At 44.4% G+C, this 7,407-nt stretch overlaps 1 protein-coding gene across 28 annotated transcripts in view; it reads right to left on the reverse strand.

Moving 5' to 3' along the window:
- ANK3 (ankyrin 3) overlaps positions 1-7,407 on the reverse strand; it is a 595,175-nt gene that overhangs the window by 117,537 nt on the left and 470,231 nt on the right. The window lies entirely within an intron of this gene.

Below are 7,407 nucleotides of genomic sequence, written 5' to 3' on the forward strand. Positions count from 1 at the left end.
GAACCTTCTATGTACCTGCATTGGAAATATTTTGGGATTTGAGAGTGAATTTATTTCTATAATATTTTTAACTGATGGCTGACATAATTTTTCTCAAAAATAATAATCATATTAAAGTTATGGATCTCATCAGAAGCATTTGGACAGAATGCACTCATCTGATTGATGTTTACTCCTGTCATTCACAGTGATTCAGATCTAAGGAGCAACATAAGAAAATTCACAAGTAGCAACAAGCCTATAGTCTTCATTTAGGGTATTAATATGTAACAAGATTCCTAAAGCCCTAATTACTGCTTTAAAAAACAGTATTTTGAAACCCTAAAGGCAGTGCAAACTTTTGTGTAAAAAAAAAAAAAAAAAAAAAAAGAATTGAGAAGCAATATTATTTGGGGTCCCATGGAAAAAGCTATACCAGATTTGATATTCAAACCATGACCATCAGTGAATTCAAAGATGGAACCTCATTTACATTACCTTCTATTCTACCATCATTATTTCTCAGTCCTCAAATGCAAATCATAAATCATTAAAAAAGTTCTAGGCAGCAAAAATACTTCTAAGCTCTTATTTCCTGCTCTATTTTTAAAATTTCCATTTCTGTCTTGCCTCATAAATAATTCTGTGGCACTTCATGTCTTTCTTAGCTGCTTTCGTCATTTGATAAACAGAGTAATTCCTGTGTGACGATAACACCACTGATGTTACTAAAAGGCCTTACACTCATTTTGCTTTGGAATAACTACTGACATGCAGATATGCAGAACCAGGAGGAACAGAACAAGCCAGAGGGTTTGTGTTTAGTGAAGGGAGAGAACCCTGCTACCAAAGGAGCAAGAACACTCCCAGTGCTGTTTATCTATTTTATCCAGTGAACAGTAAATGCAAGGTGCAGTTGCCCAACTTTAATGAGAGTAGTATGTAGTGCTTTTAGGCCTGGCCCACAGAAGCAGGAGATACAGATGTAAACCACCTTTAGGTGAGGAAGGCCTGAAATCTGGGTCTGCTTCTCCCTGAGCAAGTACCCTTCCAGTAGGCCAGGGCTGTCCAACTGGTGATGCACACCGCCTATGGCCTCTAGGCTCTCAGTTCAGACACCACTTCTCCCCACTGCTTCAGTGACTGCTGCTGACAGAGTCTCCAAGCTTCCTCTCCCTGCTCTGGCTTCTGCTTTCTGCCCCCATGCCTGGGACAGAGCAGAGCAGCACAGCTCATGAGAGGGTACAGCTGGGTAGCTCAGAGGGACAAAGGACCCTGTGCGGGGATGCCAGCAAAGTGTAAGGATGGGGGGGGGGCTATGTGGTGCAGTGCGGTGTCCAGGGTTCAGGGGCACTGGCATGCTGCAGCAGGGTGGGGCAGAGGGAGGTGTCCGCCACATGGTGCAGTGGTGGTGGGAGCATGTGGTATGACACACAGCCTACACACCATGCAGTCCAGGGGGTATGTGGCCTGTGCAATATGTGGTCTATGGCCCCTGACCACAGAGAAGTTTTACAGCCTTACACAAGGCTATTGAGCTGAAAATCTGAAGGGCACTCCTCTCCTCTTTTTTTTCAGCAAGGGCAGCTCCTCTCCCTTTTACAGCAACTGAGCAATTTCATGTCACAGAGTTGGAAACAGAATCCCAAAGTACAGTAAGTGCACAAAGCTGCTCTTATGCACTTATATATTTGCCACTTAGGCGCATGGTGAATAAATAGGACCTGGCTGCAGGAATTTACAATTTGCATTACACAATGTAGGCGACTTATCAACTACATGTCTTAATTTTAATTAACATTATTATCTAGGCTTCTGTCTAAAGCTAAAGAAAAGTGTTTGAAGCAGTATAATCCTTTCTGTACCTAATATTTCTTATGGTCTTACACACAAGGTGATTTATTGCAATTTCATTCTTTTCTACCCACAGCACATATTATCATAGAAAATTAGAGTTGGAAAGGACCTCAGGAGGTCATTTAGTCAAACCCTCTGCTGAAAGCAGAACTGTCCCCAACTATATCATCACAGCCAAGGCTTTGTCTAGTCGGGGCTCAAAATCCTCCAAGGATGGAGCTTTCACCACCTTTCTGGGTAACCTGTTCCAGTGCCTTACTACCTTCCCCATGAGAAAGTTTTCCTAATATCTAACCTAAACTTCCTTTGCTGCAACTTGAGACCACTGTTCCATCATCTGCCACTGCTGAGAACAGTCCAGTTCCATCCTCTTTGGAGCCACCCTTCTGGTAGTTGAAAGCTGCTATTAAATTCCCCTCTCAGGCTTCATTTCTCCAGACTAAATGGCCATGTCCAGACATGCATGGATGTTTGGTTCCCCAGGGACAACTAGCAACACCACACCTTGCACTGCTGCTAGTTGTCTCCAGGGAACACCTGTGCCATGTGCACTCTGGCGCACGGCAAGTTGCCCAGGGTGGGGTTGGAGAGGCTGGGGCCAGCACTGGGCTAGCCCCAGCAGCCTTACCTGGAGTCCTGGGGGTCTCCTGGGGATGCAGCCAGATTACTCCTCCCGCACAGAGCCTGGCCAGTAGTAGAGTGTGGCTCCAGCTAGCTGGGCTCTGGCTTTGGGTGGTGCACACTGCCATGTGCAGTACTCCGCTTTTTTTTTGGTGGGTTTTTCTGATGCCTGGATATTCAGGGGTCAAAAAAACCTTCCGTGCTACTTCCTTTCAGCACAGAGAACAATGGAATGTGTGGTATGTGGTGCCGCAGATGAGTCTGCTGTGCCACATACTGCACGACTGCACTTGTCTGGACGCAACCAATAAGCCCAGTTCCCTCAAGCTCTCCTCAGAAGTCATGTGCCACAGCCCCCTAACAATTCTTATTGCCCTCTTCTGGACTCTCTAATTTGTATTGGGGGGCCCAAAACTGGACACAGCACTCCAGATATGGCCTCACCAGTGCTGAAGAGAGAGGAAGAATCACTTCCCTCAATCTGCTGGCAGTGCTCCTAAATACACAGCCCACTATACCATTAGCTGCCTTCCCAACAAGAGTACACTGTTGGCTCATGTTCAGCTTGCTGTCCACTGTAACCCACAGGTCCTTTTCTGCAGTGCTGCTGCTTAGCCAGTTGATCCCCAGCCTGTACCAGTGAAATCCTCAGACTGTACTGGTGCATATTAAAGTTATCTACCTTCTGATGTGAATCCAGGAATGTAACATGAATCAAATTAATTCAGCAACTCTAACAGCTAAATCTAAGCCAGCCTCTTTGGATTTCCGAGCAAAACAACACAGTTTGTTTTTTTCCTTGGCTAGATCTCTATAGTATTTAAGCTTCAAATTACATGGTTCTGTTTTGGCTGCTTAGCTTCCTGAAACATTTTTTTAGGTGTCCATTACTCAGTAAAGCCTAATTTTTCTCTTATATACTATTTTGGAGTCTTATTAGAGATAAATAATTTCTAGTAAAGGGTTAAAAGGTGGTCCAAAAGATTTAGGAACCAGATTATTTTCTGGCGTATTTATTGGTATTCTTTCTTTTGAAATTTATTTTGTCATATTTTTGAAGGGACAAGTTAAATTTTATATAAGTTACTGAAACATAAAATGAAGCCATGGAACGGACAGGAAAAAATGCTGACATTAAGTCTGGCTTGGGTGTCTCCCACGTAGCAACCAACTGCTTTAGCCATGCATGCACACATACTTGGGTAAACTGATGACAATGACATTTTGGAAGAGTATACACTACCTGTTTTCTATCTGCAACAGGCCTAAACGTTAATGGCATATATGCATGTCTTTCTTTGATTTACTATTAGCAGTAGTTTTAATTTAAAAGAAAGAAAATAGTGAGGTTTTTGGAGCTAATACTTCAAATGGTTTTAGCTTGGGATCAATCATGGACTAGCAAGCATGGACTAGCAAGCATTCACATGCTTCCCACATCACAAACTGCACCATAGTAGAATAACTATATTTTCATAACAGGGGTAGAATAACTACTTCACACAATAACTACACTTTCCTCTCCAAGTTTTTTTGTCTTCTGGAGAAGGCAGATCAAAGTTGGCCCCAACATATTAGGCAGTGTTGGATAGTTTCTGAGACAGTCTCTAAATCTGGCATTCTACAGACCTACAAACCCACTGTCTGACTCTAAATACCTGTTAAGTATCCAAAATAATACTTTTTTTCTTGGGACAGTCATGGCTAAATTAACTGCCATTCATTCCAGAGACAAACTATATGCGTAAAGGGCCATGCAGCTCTTTTGTTTGTTACAGGTTTTGACTTGGATCAAATCAGAACTGTTTCAAAATGCCGCATCCGTTTGTACCCTGAGATAGTATTTTTTCTTGGAATAATTGTGGCTATTTTGAGTTAATAACCATTCATTCCAGGGACAAGCTACATGTGAAAAGTGCTCTGCTGCTTTTGACTTAGATCAGTCAGAACTGCCTCAGCTATGACGTGTTTTTACTCTGAAGTTTCATAGATTTCATAGACATCAGGGCTGGAAGGGACCTCGGAAGATCATCGAGTCCAGCCCCCCGCCCAAAGGGCAGGAAGTCAGCTGGGGTCATAGGATCCCAGCAAGATAAGCATCCAGTTTCATCTTGAAGGTGTTCAATGAAGGCGCTTGAACCGCCTCCGGTGGCAGCCTGTTCCAGACCTTGGGGGCTCGGACAGTAAAGAAGTTCTTCCTTATGTCCAGCCTGAAACGATCTTGAAGTAGTTTGTGACCATTCAACCTCGTCATCCCTTGGGGCGCTCTGGTGAACAAACGTTCCCCCAGATGCTGGTGGTCACCCCTGATAAACTTGTAGGTGGCCATCAGATCACCCCTGAGCCTGCGCTTTTTCAGGCTAAAGAGCCCCAGGGCTCTCAGCCTGTCATCGTAGGGTCTGCTTCCCTGACCTCTGATCATGCGCGTGGCTCTTCTCTGGACTCTCTCAAGCTTCTCCACATCCTTTTTGAATTGTGGAGCCCAAAACTGGACACAGTACTCCAGCTGCGTCCTCACTAAGGCCGAGTACAGGGGGAGAATGACGTCCCGGGATTTGCTTGAGAAGCTTAGTGAAGGGGCATTTGGAGGGGCTGGGTGTGTTCAAATCAGCAGGCCCAGATGAACTTCATCCAAGGGTGCTGAAGGAATTGGCCAGTGTCATAGCAGAGCCACTGGGTGGCTGTTTGAGCACTCATGGTGCTCTGGTAAGGTCCCAGAGGACTGGAAAAGAGCCAATGTGGTCTCTATTTTCAGGAAGGGGAGGAGGGAGGGACTGGGAAACTATAGGCCAGTTAGTCTCCCCTCTATCCTTAGGAAAACTCTGGAAAAAATCATTAAGGATCACATTTGTGGGAGCCTAGCAAGGGAAATAATGCTGAAAGGAAATCAGCACAGATTCATTGCAGGTAGCTCCTGCCTGACTAACCTTGTTTCTTTTTATGACCATAGATTTCATAGATTTCATAGACCTTAGGGCTGGAAGGGACCTCGGAAGATCATCGAGTCCAGCCCCCCGCCCAAAGGGCAGGAAGTCAGCTGGGGTCATAGGATCCCAGCAAGATAAGCATCCAGTTTCATCTTGAAGGTGTTCAATGAAGGCGCTTGAACCACCTCCGGTGGCAGCCTGTTCCAGACCTTGGGGGCTCGGACAGTAAAGAAGTTCTTCCTTATGTCCAGCCTGAAACGATCTTGAAGTAGTTTGTGACCATTCAACCTCGTCATCCCTTGGGGCGCTCTGGTGAACAAACGTTCCCCCAGATGCTGGTGGTCACCCCTGATAAACTTGTAGGTGGCCATCAGATCACCCCTGAGCCTGCGCTTTTTCAGGCTAAAGAGCCCCAGGGCTCTCAGCCTGTCATCGTAGGGTCTGCTTCCCTGACCTCTGATCATGCGCGTGGCTCTTCTCTGGACTCTCTCAAGCTTCTCCACATCCTTTTTGAATTGTGGAGCCCAAAACTGGACACAGTACTCCAGCTGCGTCCTCACTAAGGCCGAGTACAGGGGGCCTTAGTTGAATAATATGCTTGTATTTCTGTTGGATCCCAGAGGCTTTGTCCCAAAAGAAATCTTACATGTTTTTACTCTTACATACGACACTCTTGTTCTTCTATTATGTTCTTAGCATTTCTTATGACAATATTGTATTATAGACTCATATTGAGTTAGTGATCTAATATTACTCCCAGATCTTTTTCAGGAATGCTGCAGCTTACCCTGTTTAAGTCCCTAGTTTATTATGTATGCATTTTATTGTTCTTTCCTAAAAGCAGTATTTATTCTTGTTTTAATTTAATTTCAAGCAACTTACTTCAGATCATTTCTTTATTTATCATTGTCATTTTGAATCTTAATCTTGTCCTTTAAAGTGTCTGCTAATCCACCCAGTGCTGCATCATCCTCAAATTTAGTAAGTGTCCGCTGAATTCCATCTTCCAAGCAAATAATGGAAATTTGGAACAGCTGGCCCAGGACAGACCCTTGGTGGACCCTGCTTGATACCATCACTCAATGGGTTTGTCTACATGAGGTGTTTACTGCACAGAATACTAATTAGCTGTGCAGTAAATGTCTTGCCATCTATACATACTCCTCCATTAAGCTGAAGTAAATTAACTTCCTCTGCAGCAAGATAGTACTTGTAAATACAAGTACTATCCAGTTGTGGAGTAAAAAACTCTGTAGCAGCACACATGTAGACACTGCCCCAGCTAGTTAGGGCATGAGGGTGCTTCAGTGTAGGGGCTGCCTGCCAGTTAGCCTTGCACTGAAGTACCTTTGTGCCCCAGCCAGCCTCTCCACAGCTTGTTGAACCTGCAGGAGCAGCCCTGGGCTGGTAGGCTGATCCCTGGGGCCCCTGACCAGCCAGGGCTGCTCTGACCCAGCTCAACATGCTGAGATCCTGGGTGCATGTGCAGCAATAAGCTCTGAAGCAACTGCTGTGCATTAATAGGCCATGTAGATGTGCCAAGTTTGACACTGAGTTGTTGATGAGTACTCCTCAGTTATTATTATTGAACCTGTTAAGCACCATCATATAGTGGCTTCATTTAAATCATCTTTCCTCATCTTATTTAGGAGAATGTAACAAAGAGAATTCTAACTCCTTTCAAAAGTATCAAAGCCTTACTAAAATTGAGGCACATTACATCCATTGTACCTGGGACTTCCTAACTAGTGATAAGTGGTTAGGCATGAATTAAGAGGGATGGTGGGGGGGAGGGGGTACCCCTGTTGTTATGGAAATGGAGAAACAACTTTCCAACCACAATTATTTCAGGTTTGGGGACTCCCTATATTTATAAGCAAATGGCACTGCCATAGGCACACATATGCCCCTCTACTATGCCAACATACTTATAACAGACCTTGAAGTCCATTTCCTCTGCAGCTACCTTCCCATCCCTGTAATTTACCTGGGGTACATAGATGACATCTTCACAGATGGGAAA

The sequence above is a fragment of the Alligator sinensis genome, unplaced genomic scaffold (genome assembly GCF_000455745.1).
Source record: "Alligator sinensis unplaced genomic scaffold, ASM45574v1 scaffold674_1, whole genome shotgun sequence".
NCBI lineage: Eukaryota > Metazoa > Chordata > Crocodylia > Alligatoridae > Alligator > Alligator sinensis.